General features: G+C 42.7%; 1 protein-coding gene across 1 annotated transcript in view; it reads left to right on the top strand.

The window, feature by feature from the left end:
* FSHR (follicle stimulating hormone receptor) overlaps window positions 1-21,389 on the top strand; it is an 84,346-nt gene that overhangs the window by 11,655 nt on the left and 51,302 nt on the right. The gene's annotated exons all lie outside the window — the stretch shown is intronic.

Here is a 21,389-nt window from a genome sequence, read left to right as displayed (position 1 = left end):
CCTTGGTTCTAGGTATGGATTCATCTGTTTAGCGTCCTCCAGGCTGGACGCACATAGCGGTGGTTATCAGCAAAAATAGGGAATGAGGCAGGGGGTGCTTCAGAAGTTCCTGCTTGCGTCTCCTTGAAGATTTTTTGCATTCCGCAGAAAGCTTGTTAACCTCTGCTTTGGAGGGATGGCAGGCTGCTATTTTTATTAGCAATGCCTTGCTTGCCAGCTAGGGTACGTCTTTACAATGTTCATCATATAAAGGAGTTTATACATTTCTGTAATGCACCTTATGCTACTGTCCTGCTTATATGAACAACAGCTTCAGGCTTCAGCCTATGTTACATAGAAACACTCAGGGTTTTGTTTGTCTGAACTCAACTGATTCAGGTTGGCCCTCGATCCTAGAAGCCTACAGTCCCAGAAGCCTTAGTCTTCAATGTGATGTCAATTGCTTTTCTTAAAACACCCCAAAGAAGGAAAAATCTTCTTGGACTTCTAATCTTGGACTAGATGATCTCCAGAGGTCCTCTCCAACCCCGTATCACTCTGTGATTCTGTGAAAAAGGTGCACCTAGACTATACAGAGGTCTAAATTTCACCTTGACCATCAAGTATAGCAACAGTGTAGGAGTTTCCATGGCACTCAGTTCCCCCAGCTGGAAAGTCCTTTTCCAGCATCAGTATCTGTATTTCAGCAGCTGCTGTAACAGAACCCAGTGACCATGCTTCCTCTGCTAGTCTGCCTAACAGCATCCTTCCAAGTTCTGCTTGGCTTGCATTGTCATCTGAATGTTCTTCCCTCTTGTTGATCTTACTGAAGAGGTAATAATGGCAAATCCTTTCTGGAAAAAAAAAACAGTGTCAAACTGATCACTAACCATTCCATGCCATCTCAATGTTGAAATAGCAATGCTCATTATGTCAGAGGTTACTTCTGCCAGATGAAGGGATAATCAGCTGAAACATCTGTGTGTTTCAGAGGATTACCCTTGAGTGAAGGAGGTAGGAAAATCAAAAAGCATACACGCAAAGGCAGACAATATGTTTGTTGTGGCTTTCTATACCTTCACTGCATTTTATTTGCTCTTTTGTAACTCAATATATGGGCCCTAAATATTGTTTTGGTGAATGATAGTAACAGTAGCACTTATACAAACTGCAACTTTTGCCAAAAGCAGCATAAAATAGTCTTTTAAACACTGCAGTCTTATAAACAAAGCCCTAGGAAATAAACATCCTTTACAACTGTCAAACTCGGAGCAAACTTTCATTTTCTCATTGCCAAAAGCATGCCTCAGTCTGAGAAAGTGAGAGAGAATGACCACTATCATGCCTACTCTTTGAACAATCTTATTTGCAAGAATAGATACGGATGTAAAAAAAAAAAAAAAAAAAAGTGGTTGGCTAGTGAGATGAAATAACAAGCACTACATCTAACCTAACGGGTCAAGGAGTATAAATTAGAGGCACATTTTCTCAACAAAGTAATCAACTACAAAATTCATACATTCTCTCATTTTTTGCAAGGCCAACTCATCTTTAAAGCTTGAGACCTTTTACCATGTAAAATAGAGAAAAAAAGTAGGAGATCTTGCAAGGAAGCTGCAATTAGAGTAATATAGAGTAAAGTAACGATGCAGACCTTTGAAATTCATCTGAGGAAAAATGTAACGATTCTGGAAGGGTATGTGTGAAACTTTGCAATGACATTTCAGGTTCGGTGGTGATGCTGATTGTCATTTTTGCTGGCCTCAAAGCAAAAGCAAACATGGTTAACCAAGCCTCTTGCAGCAACTTCTATCAGCTAGATAAGATGTTCAGCACTTAACGTACAGTACATTGGCTGATTGTGGATGTCGCCGGAGAAGAATGTGAGGCCAACTCATTTTTTTTGTTACAAACGCTGATGGGGACGATTCCATCTCCACATATAGAGATTATCATTACGTTGCTGATTGCTTAACCTCTGTTCCCGTTATTCAGGCTTATGCATGCTATAAAAGGTCCATCCAATATATGCTGAAATATCAGTGGAAAAATTCCTATTGATTTCCGTTAGATTGTGCCATAATATTGGGCCCAGTCTTTCACTGCATTGCTTTAGCACATGGTCATCAGTACTGAGGTGTCAGCTAACAAAAGCCACCGAGCTGTGGACATTTTTCTCATATTACTCATAAATAGCTGTGTACATAAAATTAAGAGCATTAGACAAAGTCAAGTTCTTATACAATTTATAACCCCTTAATTATCTTCTGTCACAGCAAGTTATCATTGTTTTTAATTAAGCAAACATCCTTAGACTGGCAAGATGTGCTGCTTCATGCTTTATCCCTGCTGGAAATGTTTATTTCTGTTTTGAAATTTTAATATAAAATATCAGGGAGGTGGAAGGAGAGCAGAGGTTTCAAGCACCCTGACATCCGGTACTCTATATTATGTTTCCCTTGCTCTGTCCTCAAGGTGAGCAGTCAAGATAAGCCAATGATCTGCAGCCCATCTAATTTGTTTTTCCATCATTTTCTTAAGTTGTTTTATGTGCAATAATCATTACAGTGTAAGTGACACTGCTGGGAAAATCAGTTCTTCCTCACTGAATAGAAAATAACTTACGCTGTACTCGAATCATAATTGGTGTTTTGTTTATTTTGTCGGCCTTGCAGCTAACTGCTGACTACTTTGGCCAAGAAAGTTCTGCGTCTTCTGGCAAAGGCACTGCTTGCCATAAAACATTATGAAATCTACTTCCAATTGAAATGTAATAAAAACCGCTTATGGATCTACACTGAATTTTCTGTCAGATGTTCGATATTACATCCTTGAAGATTAAAAAGTCTCTGAATATTTATTAGCAAGATGGAAGGCTATTCCAGATAGGCTTTGAACCACACTCATCAGTGGAGCATGTGAATGACTTTCAGTAGTACATCTGTCATATATTCTATTATTATAAGATTATTATTTCCCTTTTGCTGTTTATCTATAATTCAACCACAACAATGAAAAAGACACTTATGTGCTATATGTGGGCACAAAGCCCACGTAACTGATGTCAGCTTTTCAACCTGAGGATGAACAGGAGTTAGCAGAGGTTATCAGCACCATGCATTGTTCTCTCACCTCTGGGGTGTCATGTGTTGTGCCAAAAACCTCTTCAGTTATACTGTATGTGATGAAATAAATTCAGGGATGGCAGTTTGTACTTGGCTAGATTTTAATGAGAAAGTTATATTGGAAGGGGGGGGAAAGGGGTTTTTAAAGTGCTTTGGTTTCCTGTGCAGCGCTTGTGCTCCAGAGCTGATGCTCGTAGTGTTTGGAACAAACCCGCTGTGATGAAAGGGGAGTTCATCACCAGTGATGAACAGCAGAAGCCCTCCACATGCAGACCCAGGGCTCGTGACTTGCGGTCCAGCTGAGACTTGAATAGCTGTTTGGAACTGCAATATGCTTTTCCTGGGTTTCATTATTGGGGAAAGAGGCCAATATTAATCGAAACAAGCTTAGCTGAAGTAAGGTCATTCCCCAATTACCCTGCGTAAGGAGGCAGCCAGGATTCTCCATTTTTCCCTGCCCTTGTAGGTGGTGTGTCGTGTAGCAGGAGTGTCTGTGTGCTGTATCCTTACATGGCCAGGACACATCTGGAGACCTGTAAGCACCCATGCAGCTGTGTGCCCAGGCGAAGGTGCCCCATGTGGAGTGGGGACCCCATTCCTGGGAAGCTCCTGCTCGGCTCCTCGGTGACCTGTGCCTGTGTCAGCAGAGCTGGCTCTGGAGTGAGTCACTGCAGCTTCCCCGGCGCGAAGTCTCTCTGGGACAAACAAAACAAACCAACCAAACACAAAGAGGAAAACAAGGCGCCTGTGTGCAAACGCCCCCTCCCATTGCCAAAAACCTGATTGCAGTTAGTGGCGTCCCCCTCGCTCCCCTCCAGTGGATAATCCTTGGCTGACTGGGGGATAGAGAACTCCTGAATTCCTTTTCTAACCTAATATGGGGACAGACACTTTTCCAGTGATCTGAACAAGAATCTCTTCACCTGAGCATTAAATCCCATATATAATGAAGGATACTTTGTCCTTGTTTGTCTATTTGGTTCCATGCTCCCTATAAATTCCTGCATTTATCTTCAGGACAAAGGATTCATTTCCTGATTTATTTATTAATTTTATTAATTTTTTTTTCCTGCTGGGGAAAGGGAAAAAAGAAAGGGAGGCTGTGTTTGTGTTTGGATAACCAGGAACATTTTCCGGCTCTGTATCCAACTCTGCGTACAGCTGTTCAGGGAAAGATACTGAAAAGCTGCAAGTGGATTCTTGTGCCACCTTATCTCATTTAGACAAGAGAAGACACCCCTTGGCTTATAATGATAAGCTACAGCCTTGATCGATTTGATCTGTGCTTTTGTCCTTCTTCATAATTTGAGCTATTGATTCTATTTATTAAAACTAATTTAAAAAACACAAGCCCTGAGTGCTCTGCTCTTCCAGATCAGGCTGTTCTGGGCAGTCTGATCTGAAGCTAATCCTTTCACTGCTGATTTATTTTCACTCTGTTTTCAAGCAGAGTTCTGTTCTGTGTTTCATTTTTTTGTCCTCTGTTTCTCTCTCAGAAAAAAAGACATTTAATTTCACACCTCCAGTTAGAGCAGGGGGGTCTAGATTCCTTTTTCTGATATATGAAGCGAGCTCAGGAAAGTTTACCTGGCTCATTCATGCAGGTTTTGCTCGGATGGTGGCCCCTGTGTATTGTTCTCTACTGTCTTAAATCAAAGCTCTACCTTTGTGCTAGAGAAGAAATCTGTGTATTTATTTAAATGCACTCTTCTTGCCATATTGGAGTTAATGGGACTTACCATGTTCCTGAATTAAGGCTCAGCAGAGGAAATCCTTTCCCTGCTTCTTCCTGGGAAGCACAAGTCTGTCTAAGGGCTGGAGGATAGTTCTTTAAAAATATATACCTTTATTCAGATTTAGAGACATCAAATGAAGCCCTTACTATTAAAAACAGATAAAAAATAAAGCCTTCAGGAGCTAGGTATCTTTAGTACCAAGCTGGATTTGAGTCTCTGGCCAAGGATCAGCATTTAGTGGTATTTATTTACTGTCAGTGCATTTTGCTGGTGATGTTTTAGTACCCTTCTTTCCCTCAGTTTAACGCATTTGTTTAAAGCTTCAACCTTCAAATTCTTCAGGTGGTTAAAAGCTCTCTGGGTGTCTTGATTGAGCAGGGATGCGTATCATGCCTGCTGCATCTCTCGGTGTTTGCTGCTGTAGCATATTCTCTGCACAGTAAAAACACTCACAGTCTGTTCCTAATTTATCCTGAGGTCTGCTTGGTCATCCTCTCAGTCTACAGCCTGTGATTTCTTGTGCAATATGTCATAACTATCAGCCAGAGTCAATCAGACAAAATATAAGCCTAGATACCGTCATAAAGAAAACAGGCATGGGGTAACAGCCTCCGAAGCCTTGGTCTGCTTTTAAAAACGTTCCTCTTTACTTTAGAATCAATATGGACACAGAAAGATGGAATCAGTATTGCTGAATTTTTTTTTTGTAGGTTTGAAATGCCTTATGTAGTGCTGTAGGAAGATATCTTTCTTTTGACTTGAGAGCCACAGGTAGGGTATTGATTGGAAACTTGCTACAACCAACATTTAAGCAAAACCTCAGCTGTTCAGATACGGTAAGAAAGTGAAGCCCCTCAGCTTGTTTATGATGCAGTCTTGCCCCAAACACTTCACAGAGATGTTGTATATCCCAGCAAGGATCTTCTGCAAGTGGTCAGCAGCTCAAATTTGGCCCATCAGCACCAGCCAAGGGCATGCTAGATGCTCTTTCCCCAGTCCCCTGCCTGGCCCCCGGGCAGGACTACAGCCCAGCAGAGGCAGATGACCCATCAGTTTTTCCACTGTAGGAAGAGATCCACTCCTCTGCCCTCTCTCTCCCTGCAATATAAGCCGTGGCTACAGTAAGGCAGATCAAGTATCCTACGGACAACAGGGATTCTTAAGAGCTGCTAAGGGTAGAGTAAGACTAGGGCAAGTGTTTAAGGTGTATTGCCACAATACTCCTCCGGCCTCCAACTAATTCCAGCCCAGAGGATTGCCTGAAATTCTTGTTGTTTGTTTAGTAACCCTAAATTATCTCTTCTCAAATTATTTGTACATTCTACCCGTGAGCCTACATAAGCTTCTTGCATCCATGCAAGCTGCATGAAGGAGTTCTGGCAGCCCATGTACACCACATGAAGAGCCAGGTCCTCTTATTTGCTTTGAATCCAGCTGCCTGTGGCCTCACCTCTATGCTTTTGTAATGGCAGAGCTGATAAAGCATCAGTTCTTGCCCACCCTCTCCAAGACATTTTGTAGACCTTTAGCATCCCTTTAAGCTTTCCAGGCTGAAAATTCCCAAACAAATTGGTTATTCCTCTTATGGAAGCCAGTTCATGTCTTTGATCAGTCTTATTGCCCTTCTCGTTACCTTTCCCAATACTAGTATAACCTTTTTGAGATGAAAAGGATCAGAACTGCACCCTCTATTCAAAGGCTGTGTGAACCACTGTTTTTTTTACTATAGAGAAGGGAGAGGAAGGTTTTAGGAAAAGAGTGCAGCCAACAGGTCACACAAAGCCCTTAAGCATTTAGATTATTATGAGCCTGAATCTGCTTTACAGTCCACCTCCCAAAGTGGGGGAGGACAGCAAGGGATAACTTGAGATTTCACAGTGGCAGTGCATTTCCCCTGTTTTTACAAAGATTATCAAAATGACCTAGCAAAAGAATTTATGGAGAGCTGAAGCATTATTTTAATACTTTTATTGTTAAAGAATACTAAAGTGTCCTTGTTGTGTTTATTTTGGAAATGCCTTGTAGAACCAATTCTGTGCAATGAAACAGGAATCTGAAGGCGGCACTGATTCAGTTTTACCCTTTGATCTTCTGGCAAAGGGAGGCATCTAATCCTTTAATTGTTTTAACCTAAGGAGCAACCCCTTCTTCTGTGATGTACAAAAACTTGGACTAGCTGTAAATATTGAATGTTTTGATCTAGACGGAGAGAGCCTGCTTCTGAGAGTGCCATGATAGATGGTGTTTGCTTGTGCTGAACTGGGTAATGTGAAGTGGCGATCCCCATTTTGGCAAAGCTGTCCCAGGCCGGCTGCAGTGTAGGTCCTTTGCTGTTCTGATGTGTATCTCAGCAGAAAGGTACATAGCTTTGCATCTCTGCCTGGCTCGGGGACGTCTTGAATAGGGTGATATCTTGCTTTCATGTATTTATTCATTTCTTCTTGATTGTCTACCATCCACAGTATCCTCTAGCAAGGAGTTGCATAGCTTACCCACATGCTGTGTGAAGACTGGGCTTCTCCTGCTTTGTAGATCTTCTCACCCAGCTCTTGTTTTACTACTGTTGTCGTCATACATGTTTGTCACCTGGCTCCTCTCTCCCCTTCCAGATCGCTTATGACTGTGGTATACAGGCCCCAAGCATGTCTCCGTGGGATGCCACTTATGACCTTCCTTCACTGAGATGACTGTTACATTTACCCTTGTTTCTTCCAGTCAGGTGTTATCCAATTTTACGTAAGAAGTTACTTGTCAGTCATTTAGAGAGCTAATGGAAGGATGTGTAGAAAGGGGGCAGAAGTCCAGGCTTCATCCACTGAGGATAGACGTTGAAAGGGATATATTTTCCCAGGCAAGCTCTTTCTTAGAGGTCTTTCATAATCTGCAGCTGTGCCATGAGCAGGTCAAGTTTCTCCTCTCTATTTCACTTTTTTGTCACCCTTTTTAACAGGACCATATATGTTCATTATTTTTAAAGTGGTCCATTGAGAGTTCATGTTCAAGAAGCACTCTGAAGGTGAAAGCGCTAAGCACATCTTTATTCTGAACGTAAGCCAGTCTTTCAGGTGCCGGTGTGGCCAAGCTGGCATCTTTCTGAAACAATAATATTCACTTTGAAATGAATTAGAGATCCATGCTTGACACCTGTGCAATCTTTGTGTTACTGGGAAGAGACCTGTCAATCTTAAAGGAAATAGTACAGTTAGAATTTTTAAGGCTGCTGGTACACTAGCTGCTATGCTGTATTTATTCAGGGTCATCATTTTAACATCTGAAAATAAATCTATGGCTAGTGGAAGGTAGATAGAAAAACTCATCATTTGCAGTGGCAAGCTAATCCTTGCTAAAATAATGGAAAACATAATGTTTGGGGGGATTTTTTTTTTTAGTACAAGGAGACGTAATAAGGATTCCTGGCTTTGTCATTCCCTTTATATCAAATTGTTGAAGTCTATGGGGAAGAGATCTCAATAACAGAGAAAGACTGTGAGGGAGAAGAGATGTTCCCAGGAGAGAGCGGGATGAAATTGAAAGAGTCTATCCTCCTGCAATTCATATCCTTGTGAATGTTTCCCTCAGCAATCTCTAATGAGCTGAGAAAAGTTCTTGACATGGAAACTGCGCGGCTTGGAAGAGCACCAGTGACATGGGAATGAGTGGCGAGCAATGACAGTAAGCAGAAATGACAGGACTGGAATAATAAAATTAAAAAAAAATTAATAAAAAGTGCAAAGTGTTGCAGGTTCCACTGGAAAACCTCCTCTTGGCAGTTGTCATTACAGCAGGATGACTCTGAGCTCTCCTGTGCTGGCAGGAGCCTGTTACTTGTGTTAAACTCATGGGCGCTCCCATTCTCAGGGTGATGGGTGGTTCATCCTCTTGCACAGGAGGCAGCTCTTCCAGGAGCCAGCTTCTGCCCCCCTGGCAATAGTCAGCTGAGACATCCAGATTAGAGGAAGGTATGACTAGAGGGGATGAACAGGAGGTTTTGCTTCTTTGCATGGTGCTAGAGTAACAAAAGGTAGGGATTTTTCACCTTTGTCACTTTTAGCCTTATTTCAAAAGATAAGCATCTAAAATGTAAATGTATGCTTCAGTATGTAAAAAGAAGGAAATGCTCCATTCACCACAGTGGGAGAGAAATGGGAGCATATGGCATAGGCCCAGCGTGTTTCTGCATTTCAGAATAGTTACATCAGCACAAGTCTCGCCGGTGCCCTGAGAACAGCAGAGTACGTGCCGTTCACATCCAGGACCCCTCCTTTGGGAGATGCTGTTTTCCCAAGACTGCCAGTGGAGTTAGCTGTGTTTGGCACTCATGCTGGTCTTTGGAAAATACAGCACGTATTAGATATCAGAGAGAATATTTACTTTTACAAAGCTCGTACTCGGATCCAGAGGAAAAAAAAGAGTGTGATCAAGTCTCCAAGTGCTATTTCTTAAAATGTTTCTGACCGCTCTGGCATCAAGGAGTATCAGATAGCTCGTTACATCTTGAAACAAGCCTTTGGATGTATTCAAATTAATCCAAATATTTGGTGGGGACCCTGTTGCTTATTAGGCTGTGTGGGGAAGGACTATTAGGCTAGTTAGGGAATGTAACAGTGAGTGTCTTTCTTTTTATTTTATTAGTATTCTGTAATATTTTAGCTGTGTCCCATTAAGCAATGTAGGTATAGTGCCTGTGAAGATATGGATTTAGAAGGAGGTAAAAAGCACGCTAGCTCTTTCTAATGAATTTGACAAGAAAGATACAGTGTCAGAGGTAAGTTATTTGGCATTTTGCTAAACCACGATGGTTCAGCAAGACATTTTGCCAAAAAACTTTCTCTTTGTCTTTTACTTTCACTAAGGCATCCAAGCCAGAACTTGAGGAATTTGGTCCCTGGACAAGTCCTCTCAGTCAATAAAAATAGCATCATGTATGGAGGGCCTGCCAACACAGAAAGTCTTGAGGTCTTAGAGGTAGAAACTCTACACGCAAAGAACACGTGTCACCTTTCTGCTACGACCTCAGCTGGTGAACAAACCACTGTTCTCTCCCTGCTGCGTAATAAGATTTTTTTGACACATTCTTGGGACAGGAAAAGAGTTGAAGTGGCCAGCTGTGTGTGAGCTGGATGGCTATTCTTGCTCGGAATCAAAAGACAGGAAGAAAGTTTTGAAGACAATACCTAAAAAGCCCCCCATCTGGTTGGGCTGTGGACATTTTCCATAACCTTATTTGCCTTGACAAGTTGCCGACGAGAAAGAATACAAAGTAAAATGCTCTTTGTGCAAGAACAAAATACTCAGTTCTTGTACAATACTTTTGTTAGGAAAGTATGCAGAGATATTAATATAAATAGACGCAGCACCGAGGGTGTCCTCAGAGTGAATGAATTTTTAATGGCGCCTCACCATAAAGATGGTTGCAGATATCAAGGTCAGATTTTAAGGAAGTTGCACGTTTATCACAGACTACATTTCTCAAAGGCCCATGTGAGTAAGCTGTGAAGAACAAGGATTTGCTCTTCTAAAAGTAGTGTAGTGTCTTACAGGATAATCAATACTAATAAAGTATAGCTGTTTGTAAAAATAAAGCAATCGCTATTTTCTGGCTCTCTGTAACCAAGAAGGGATAACTTCATTCACTTGTGTTATTTATCTTACACAAAACACTTTTCACAGCATGCCTTTGACATTAATAGAAGCAATTTTAACTGTGCTTTCAAGCTTACTGCTGGCCTGTTTTTTTGTGGGTAACTCATTCCAGACAGTTAAACTCTTCCCGGATGCGAAGATGGTAACTGTGATTCTGCTCTTGGGCCTAAAGAGGACCCATTTGTTGTCGCAATTTGTGCTCGGTGGCAAACCCTTTTTTCTCTGTTGTGTGCATACTGTAGAGGGGTCCAGAGCTCCAGCTTTGCTTTGCTTGAGCTCTGAGCAAGCTTAAAGACAGGAGGAGGTCCTTCCTGCCGAGGGGGGCATTTCTTTGCGCTCTGCTTTATCTGCTGCTCAGGTGCAGGACGTCAACTTTGGCCTTTGACTTGCAGCTGCCCGGACCCAGTGAAGGGACCAACGTCCTCATGTCAGAGGATGCTCTGCTCTAAGCCTGCTCAGGGCAGACGTCATTTGTGTTTGTTACCAACTTTGTGCATTACTGCTGCTGGCACCTAAATCTTGGACAACATCGTTTGCAAAATTGGTTGACATACACAGGCGACTGGTCTGAACAGTCACAACTCTGTTCTTCTCCAGCTTTATCTCAGGGTAAAGCAACCCAGCCCAAGTACACTGAAATAATTGCACTAAGTGTAGATCATTAAGCATCTCAGATCGAGTAAAAGTCTTGGTGTAGCATCTGTTTTTCTGACTGTGAATTTTGCGGTCTTTTGGGGTTTTTTTCCCTCCAAATTCTGTGCGTTTTTTTTTAATCCCCATTTCCAGATTCACCCCTTCCTATTCAAGCAGAGGCATTTAAAAGCATCGTGGAGCTTTATTTTTAAACTGCCTGCATGTGCGACCTCGGAAAGAAGCTATCTGCAGCGTCGTGGGGGGATGTACGGTATTACTGAGGACAGTGTATTCTTTGTCCAGAAATGAAAAGGCTATCAGTGCTGAGACTAAACATTCCATGGTTTTGGAAAAGTAAGGCAAGGGAGTCAGGGCGGGGGGAGTAAGCTTTACAAGTATGTTGCTTAACCACTTTTGCAGTCTTTTAGATGCCTTTTTTTTTTTTTTCTCACAACAATTTTCTGTCCTTCCTTATCTCTCCTTATCAGCTGTTGGCTGCTGAGGGGCACTGTGTGCAACTTATTAGCTGACCTAAGCAAGGTCTTGGGGGAAAAACAAATCCCACAGCCACTTTGCTGTGTGCCTGTGTGAGCAGCATCCCAGCTCTCCTGGGGAAACGGGCATTTTGTTATCCCTGTTACGGTATCGTGGGCACTCACTCTACAAGTGAGATGCCAACAGGACATCAGCTGTGGGATCTTAAAATGCTTCCCATCAGCTTTTTCCGGCTGGCTGGCATTATTACACCGAGCAAGTCCTCACTAAATTTAGAATAGGATTGCCATCAGTACTATTCATTATCCTTTTAATCTAATTCAGAAAAAGAAAAGGAAATTGATTTTTAAGGGAGGCCACTGGTAAAGATTAAGGAGTCATTTTTCACGAGCTACTGCACATACTGCCTTTTAGATTCAGACCTGCAAAGCAGACAGGCATGGCTAATAACTTTATCACTGCAGTTCTAATTGTATTTACTTTGGCTGTACATTGCTGTGTTTAACAGCACACAAACCAAAATATTTTCTTTCTCAGAGATGCCCCTTACATTGCTCCCTGACCTGAAGAGATTCCCTGGTGCCATACCCGAAAGGAGGACATGTTACCCTCACAGAGTTATCCTGCATTTTTTCAGTCAGATATAAGAATGGTTTTCCCTTGTATTGCTGAGCATGGCGTTATATGGTATGGAGTATCTTCCCGCTTAGTTTGGGTCACCTGCCCGGTTGTGTTTCCCCCCACCAAGCCTATTGCCCACCCCCCGGTCTATTCACTGCAAGGGCAAAGAGAGAAACGGGCCGCCTTGATGCTGTGCAAGCACTGTTCAGTAAAAGCTAGATTAGTGCATTATCAGTACCGTTTTGGTCAAAATTCTAAACCACAGTGCCGTATGAGCTGCCATGAAGAAAATTAACTCTCTCCTAGCCAGGCCCCGTACAGCCTGAAACTTGGGAGGAGATCTGTGGTTTCTGGCTTCTCCATAAAATGCATATTGCCTAATTTTTCCTTGGAATACTCGCCTTTACCTGCTTTTATTATCCCACAAAAGGAATAAACCAGCTGTACAGTCTAGATAACTTGTCCTTTTGCGAGCAGTCGAAGGGGATGAGCAGCTGCTTTAAGCACATTAGGTGAATGCAGTGATTAGGTGCTGCGAGCCGGATTGTGCATATTAGCAAGGGGTTACGGTCTCTGTCTTGTAAGTCCATTTACAGGTGTGTAAAGTAGGGGCTCTCAGTCTCTCAAATGCGTGGATCATGTCTTGGTTGAAAAAACAAATTGCAAAGCTCTTCCTCCATTATTCAAGCATTCCTGTGCCATCAGGGTCTCCTTTTTGAAATGAATCTGTCATTACATGAATAGTCATTATTGGAAAAATACTCTGTTTGGCTTTGGTTTACCTTTAAGATGATGGAGTAGCTCTCTGAAAAGATAAGCCAGTAGGATGGTGGGAACAATGTTTTGTCGCTGCCAGTGCCATTTCTTGTGATCCTGTCAGCCTTATGAAGTGCCAACCTCAGCACCTCCCGGAATTGAGGCAACTAATATAAACCTTTCTCTGTTTTTAAATTAAAGCCTCATGAGTGTTGAAAATAGCTTTCCAGCATGATATGAATGCACTCTAAAGGCTTTAAAACCAGAAAGCAAATAAACCCAATCTTTTTGCGTTTAGCTTGATGGTTTTTGAAGCCTGATGTTTTTAGCATCTGATTTATGAGTTTTGGACTCCTCTCCGCTTGCTGACAGGAAGGGGAAACCAGAGCTATGTCTGAAAGCAGCAACAAACTGCTTAACAGATTACAGAGGTCTTCCACCTAGGCAGCCGACTAGGAAAAATACTTCCATGTTCATGAATATCTGCAAATGCCTCTTTCTAGTGAGATGTTTACTAGAACCAGACCCTAGTCACAGTGAAGTCATATGGCAATATGAACCCATTTCAATAAGCTAGGGGCTTACAAATGTTCTTCATAAATTTAAATTAAATTGCATTTAGCTCAAAGGAATCTCATGATTCATTCCAGTGAGAATTAGGATGAAAGTTTAGGGCCAAAATGACACAGAACAATTGATTTACACCATCTGGGATACAGTCTGCAGTATCTATTTGTCTCCTATTACAGCATGAAAAGCAAAATAGTCCTTCTCTCTTGCATTGACTAATCAAGCAAAACCAGGAAAAAAACCCAAAACAAAATGGGGGGCAGGATTTTGTTGATTTTTGCATTTAATCAAGAGCACACTAAATAGGTCATGGCATCATTTTGTGTTCTCCTGATGTAAAGCAAAGACTTATCTGTTGCTTGTGCTGGAACCTCCAGCACATCTCCAAACCAAGAAACAAAAACAAAGAAACAACCAAAAAAAAGTACAAAGAGTAAATTAAATTCCACTGTAAATCTTTGTTTGACAAAATACACGTTGCTGCAGAGGATTAGAAGGTGATAACATCAGTCTATTAGCTCAGAGATTAAAGTAGAATGTTCTTCAAAATCCTATCACATTTATTTCTTTGGAACCGAATTTAGTGATTTAGCGTTATGGTCACCAAATCTTTTTGGCTTTTTATTTTATTTTCCTTTGGTCCTTAAGTTATAAAGTTTATAGTATCTGCTTGATATAGTTCATTGTAACATCATGAATTTGCAATTTACATGAGCCAGGGAAGATAATTCTACAATGCACACACTTTCTGATTAACTGTGTGTGACTTAAGTAGATCTGAGAAATGAGTTTTAAAGAGTGTTTTGAAAGACCTAAATACAGCCATGCTTTATGAAGCAGAAATTAATTATTTTTTTTTTAAACTAGTCTAATTTCTGATAATCAGTGCAGTCCTTTGTTGTGCAAGGTTATTGCCGGTGGTGGTGGGCGTTTGCCAAGGAAGAGGGCTGGGAGGAGAGGGCACCAGCACAGCGCGGGAGTGAGTTCTGGTGGAGAATTTACACAAAAGAGCATCTTCATAATTCTTCCAAAAAAACCCCGTGTGGGACCAGGGTCTGAGAACTCATTTGATGAATATCAAATTCATCAAACTGGGCTCCCCAGTTCAAGAAGGACAGGCAACTGCTGGAGAGGGTACAGCAGAGGGCTACAAAGATGATGAGGGGCCTGGAGCATCTCCCTTATGAGGAGAGGATGAGGGACTTGGGTCTTTTTAGTCTGGAGAAGAGAAGGCTGAGGGGGGATCTGATCAATGCTTATAAATACTTAAAGGGTGAGTGTCAAGAGGACGGGGCTGGTCTTTTTTCAGTGGTGCCCAGTGACAGGACCAGAGGAAATGGGCACAAACTTGAATATAAGAAGTTCCCCCTAAACATGAGGAGGAACTTCTTTGCTTTGAGGGTGGCAGAGCCCTGGAATAGCCTGCCCAGAGAGGTAGTGGAGTCTTCATCTCAGGAGACATTCAAAACCCACCTGGACACGTTCCTGTGCAACCTGCTCTGGGTGGACCTGCTTTGGCAGGGGGATTGGACTAGATAATCTCCGGAGGTCCCTTCCAACCCCATGTGATTCTGTGATTCTGTGATACGCAAAATGCATCATTTTGCACATAAATGGCTAACCTCACAAACACAGTGTATTTACATTGACTTGCTTAATGTGCACACTTCACGTGTTTCCTACGCACTTTTTTTTTAGAGACATTTAGCAGAAATGACCCATATGGGTACACTTTTTTTTTTTTATCTTGTAATTTACCGAGTTTTTTAAATCACCCATACCTTGGGCACCAGATACTGGAATAATGACATCCAGTCCTCCATCTCTTCGTGATGAGGTCAGTCTGATTTCTGTCACTGGATTCATGTGGGGCTGGATGGAAGAATATTAATTTGTCTGGAGGATTTTTATTTTTTTTTTCCCTTCATGTCTTATGTTTTGTCTGTCTGAACGACTTCAGCTGCAGAAGACTCTATTTTAGGAAAAGTTCCATAACTCTCTTCATAACTGGAAATGTTAGAGGGTTATACATTTTGCCAGTACCTGCTAATTTCTCGTTTGCATCGTGTCCTCTATAGGCTTTGAGATTAAGTTGACACTATGGTATTTCTCTTATACTAGACACAGCCATACAGAAACATGATGTATTTGGGTTGTTTGCTCTTCATGGTGATATAAAGTGGTGTGAGCCACCTGTGACAGTGGCTTCACATTAACTCAGACCCCACTGTTTTAAATAACCAGGTTTAGATGTCTCTATATAAATAAACAAACCAGGCAAGGGCTGAGCGGGAACCAGGAAGTCTGCGGCAACCAATCAGGTGTGGAGGGGGCGTGGCCAGGAGCCGTGAGGGGCTTTAAAGGTGCTCAGAGCAGATGCTTGGTGGGAAGGGTTGAGGTGAGTCTGAGGGGAGGGTTGGATGGCACTCCATGAGAGGCAGAGGATCCCCTGCCCTCTTGTCACCGGGCAGAAGGAGGGGAACTAGGAGAGGATGGGGGTCAATGGAAGCAGGTACCTTCCTGTACCTGCTCAGGGCAGCAGGAGAGTCCCCTCCAGGCCTCCCCCCCGCTTCCCAGGTGCCCTTACAGAACAGACAGGGGCCTCTGGAGACAGATGATGAGGGAATGGAGGATGCTGATAAAGCCCCCTCCAGGGAGTTGCCAAAGCAGCCAGCTCCATGTATCAAGACTGCTTCTGTGAGGAGCAAGAGGAGAGGGCGATAGTTCTAGGTGGTTCCATTCTGAGGGGAACTGAGGGTCCCATGTGCAGGCCGGACCCTTCCCACAGGGAGCTCTGCTAATTAGGGCTATAACCGGGAAGCTTCCTGGCCTGATAGGGCCCTCAGATTATTGCCCTCTTTTGATCTCAGGTAGAGAGGGATGAGTTAGAGAACAGAAGTCTGAGGGCAATGAGGAAAGATTTCAGGGCCTTGGGATGACTTGTCAAGGGTTTGGGAGCACAAATCGTGTTCTCCTGTGTCCCTCCAGTTTTGGGGGCTGATGAATGGGTTAACAAGAAGACCAGACAGATCAGTGCCTGGCTCCAAAACTGGTGCTACCAGCAGGGCTTTGGGTTCTTTGATCCCAGTTTGATTTACAGGACCCCGGGCCTGCTGGCAAAGGATGGGAAAACCCTATTCTGAAAGGGGAAAAGGGTACTAGGCCAAGAGTTAGCAAGGCTCATGGCCAGGGCTTTAAACTAGAATTGAAGGGGGGAAGGGGATAAGACCAGGCCTACTAGTAATGAGCCTAGGGGTAAAGGGCCAAGGATGGCAACTCCAGAAGGGTCTGAGCAGGGTCAGGTGGGAATTAGGGCTCGTCCCCCCAGAAAAGTGGCAGGACAATTAGCTCAGCTGAAGTACATCTACACCCATGAGTACTGAGAGAACTGGCTGATGTTATTGCTGGGTCACTCTCTGTCATCTTTGAAAGGTCATGGAGAACAGGAGAGGTGCCTGAGGACTGGAGAAAGGCATCACTCCAGCCTACAAAAAGGTCAAGAATGAGGACCCAGGGAACTACAGGCTGATTAGTCTCAGCTCTGTCCCTGGGAAGGTAATGGAGTGACTTGTCCTGGATGTCATCTCCAAACATCTTGAAGAACAGGAAGTTATTGGAAGTGGTCAACACAGATTTACCAAGGGTAAATCATGCTTGGCCAGTCTGGTAGCCTTCAATGATGTTATAACTGGATGGCTGGATGAGGGGAGAGCAGCAGATGCCATCTACCTTGACTTCAGCAAGGCTTTTGACACTGTCTCCCATAACATCCTCCTTAGGAAATAAGGAAGTGTGGGCTAGAGGAGATGGCAGTGAGGTGGATTGAGAGCTGGCTGTGTGACAGAACTCAGAGGGTTGTAATTAATGGAGCAGGGTCAAGTTAGAGGCCTGTAACCAGTGGTGTCCCCCAGGGGTCAATACTTGGTCCAGTTTTGTTCAACATATTCATCAGTGACCTGGATGAGGGGACAGAGTGTATCCTCAGCAAGTTCGCTGATGATCCCAAACTGGGAGGGCTGGCTGACACTCCAGAGGGCTGTGCCGCCATCCAGAGTGACCTGGACAGGCTGGAGAGCTGGGCAGAGAAGAACCTAATGAGGTTCAGCAAGGGCAAGTGTAGGGTCCTGCACCTGGGGAGGAAGAATGTCAGGCACCAATACAGGTTAGGGGTGGACCTGCTGGAAAGCACTTCTCAGGAGAAGGATCTGGGGGTCCTGGTGGCTAGTAAACTATCCATGAGCCAGCAATGTGCCCTTGTTGCCAAGAGGGCCAATGGAATCCTGGGCTATGTACGGAAGAGTGTGGCCAGTAGGTCGAGGGAGGTCATTCTCCCCCTCTACTCTGCACTGGTGAGGCCATAACTGGAATACTGCATCCAGTTCTGGGCTCCCCAGTTCAAGAAAGGCAGGGAACTACTGGAGAGAGTCCAGCATAGGGCAACAAAGATGATTAAGGGATTGGAGCATCTCCCTTATGAGGAAAGGCTGGGAGAGCTGGGACTGGGGACACCTTATGAATGCTTATAAGTATCTAAAGGGTGGGTTGAAGGATGATGGAGCCGGATTCTTTTCAGTGGTTCCCAGTGACAGGACGAGGGGCAAGGGGCACAAGCTGGAACAGAGGAGGTTCCATTCAAACATGAGGAGAAATTTCTTTCCAGTGAGGGTGCCAGAGCCCTGGAACAGACTGCCCAGGGAGGTCGTGGAGTCCCTTTCTCTGGAGATCTTCAAGCCCTGCCTGGATGCAGTCCTGAGTGATGTGCTCTGGGCAATCCTGCTTTAGCAGGGGAGTTGGACTAGATGATCTCTAGAGGTCCCTTCCAACTCTGACAATTCCGTGATTCTGTAAAATAAGATAGTTCTGCCCTAGTTGGGCATCTCACTCTGGGTTTTCATTTCCATGCCATACACTGAGTGTTTAGGCTTTTCAGTGCTTTTCTTGCTGGTTCCTAAGTGTTAACATGATTTTTTAGACCAAATACTGTGTTCCTCTGTTAAGCACATGTTTTTATTTATTTGTTTGTCTTGACATGAAGCATACTTGAATGAAGGTGGGCTGTATTAATTTCTTTGACCTTAAATAATGCCAGCAATAAAATCAAGGAAATGCTTTTCAATTATTTTCTCCATGTACCTCAGAAAGAATTGATACTGAACAGCCAGTATCTTAAGTTAAGTAAGGATTGATTCTGGGAGCCTAATTGGTGAGATTTATTGACAATACAGCATTTGGCTAGTTATAATAGACTCCTATTCATTATACAGTTGATAATTCAACAAGTAACTGATTCTAATTTTCAGTGTTCGTTATACCATTAGGGCTGACTTTATTAGCCTACTCAGGGATGTTTAAAAACAATTAACCTTAATTTTTTAAAGTAAAATGTGAGACTTCAGCTATTAAACTTCAATCCTGCCTTAACTGCTCTGGGGCATTAGACACATGGCTCCTGAATTCTGGCACCTAATTAGTGCAGGATAGCAGGGTATTCAACAAAGAAACTCAAGGTTTGATTTTTACTTGTGTACACTTGTGGCTTTACTTATAGATAACCTCATCTGTGAATGAGGTTCTCTTCTTAATTAGTTTCAGGACCAGGCTGTAAACTCTTGTTGTGGTGAAGCATGGCATAGGCCAGTGTTTAATTAAAGAATGGCAAACCTCCTGATGATCTACGCCTGCAGAGAGATGATTCATTTTAGAATATTGCCATAAAAAAAAAAAATGTAGGTGGCTTTTCAGACAGAGCCCGCTTTCTAGGGCTCCGAAATTAGGTGTGTGTCTCTACAAAGGGGAGTTTAGGAAAGGTTTCAAAGCAGATCAAAGTAAAAGAGTTTCCTGATGGATCAGCTTTGTAGCACTAAGCCTGCTGGCTGTTCCACGAGGATCCATTGTACCTATCAGCACTCAGAAAGCACAGCCGTAGCTTTGCATGCATTACACCGGCCGTGTTTTCAGCGGGGCTTTACAAATTGCCTAATCCAGGTTAGCGCTTTTCTGGAAGCTCTTTAATCCTTCTAACGTTTGCATAACAATCTCAATACTGTAATTCTTGTGCGACACTGTGTTGGAGCTCTTTCTGACTTACATTAATGATAGTACAAGAATAATGGAATGCCAAATTGACTTCATCATCTTTCAGGACTGAGAACGCCATAAATTTCAATGTTTAAAAAAGGGGGGGAGGGAGGGGGGCAAGTTCACTTCTGATGTAATCACAGTGACATCTCTAGAGCTAGGTGAGGTGTGCGTTGACTTTGTCTTGTTTAAGTAAATATTAACTCATATTTGGGAAGTTAAATGAGGGGACAGAGTCTACTAAAGACTTAAAATTAAAAAGTAGAAACCTTTCACAGTGGTGGTGTACCAGAATAATACCTTTTTTTTCCCTAAGACTTTGATTAAAATGTGATAATCTCCCATGAAAATTCTAAACTAATCAGCTGAAATAAAAAATAGATGAGGATTGCATGAATACTTTATGTGAGTGGTAAGAAAGTAAGTCTCTAGTTTTGAGGTATTGTGTTAAAATTTGCAGGACTACACAGCAGGTAATACCAGGCTGGGTTCCCATTTCTGTGAAAGGCAATCCCAACCAGCCATGCAAAACCAGTTCTGAGATGATAAAAATGAGGGATGGCCTGACAGGTGTGCACACTGCAAAAAAAGACTTCCATAGTAATTCAGAAAACAATTCATTTCCATGGGAAAATAGATGATGAAACTGAATCAGAGGTTGATATTCATGTATGTAACACAGGTGACTTTTTTAAAAAAAAAAAAAAAAATACTAATTTTTAACAACTATTGCTCGATGCAACCAGTGTTATATGATGTCTTTCTTATTTATCTGCTTGGTGTTTAGTACCTGGGAGTTTGAATATGGCATTTATTCTCAACAGAAAATACAAAAGTATGATATGTCTCCCTACAAAATCTCTGTGGGCTTTCTCCTGTCTCAGCTATGCTCTCTTGACCTGGCACCTAGTCATAAGCTTATCGTGTGAAGCATGTATCTTGATGAGCAGGTCGTGTTAATATATGCAATTGTTTGTGCTCACTACCTATGAATGATTAAATGTTTGAAAGAAAACAATTACCCAGATAACACCTAATTTCTCCAAGTAGTAATAGGAACCCTACCTTTCATTTGCTGAGTGCCATCAGAAGTTTTGCAGTCCTCTTTGTTTATTGTGATAAAAGGAGATGAGTCCAGGTTGAGAAAATCTTTTATGTGATATTTTAAATGTTTTTTTTCTTCATAAAGCATATTCTGTGACCTTTAAAAAAATTATTAAAATGTTGTCTTGGTGCATGTGTGACCAAGTTGTGTATTCCAAAGTCCCAATTTTGTGGCATATTCAGAACTAATTAGAAGAGAGACTGTGAGAAGCAATAAAGGGTATTAAAGCTGCACTGAGAGGAGATAGTAGCTGGCTCCTTAAATTATCTGTGCAGCAGGTTAAGGCTTATCTTGCATGAGAATGCAGGTACCACCTTACGACCTTGGGTAAGCAACTCTCAATGGTCTGGCTCCACAGGGCTGCTTCATCCTGTGCTTGAGCATGTCTCAAAAGAGAAGTCAAGATAAGAAAGACACTGTCTCCTCCCAGCACACAGCAAAGCTGTGGTGACTGGGTCTGGATTTCTGACTGGAGTGAACAGGGGAATGGCAAATACTGATGCTTTTTCCCCTGAGGAGCTCGGGAGGTAGTCCAACACTGTGCTGTAACTTTGGTCTAGGCAGGCAGTTGGATTCCCACGAAGCCTTTGAACACTACAGCTGTGTTTAGATGCTGAAGCCTTCAGCCCGGAAACTATCCTTGTACCT

This window comes from Numenius arquata, chromosome 2, assembly GCF_964106895.1.
Source record: "Numenius arquata chromosome 2, bNumArq3.hap1.1, whole genome shotgun sequence".
NCBI classification, from domain to species: domain Eukaryota; kingdom Metazoa; phylum Chordata; class Aves; order Charadriiformes; family Scolopacidae; genus Numenius; species Numenius arquata.
Note: the sequence above shows the minus strand (reverse complement) of the source record. Positions and strands in the feature narration are given on the sequence as shown.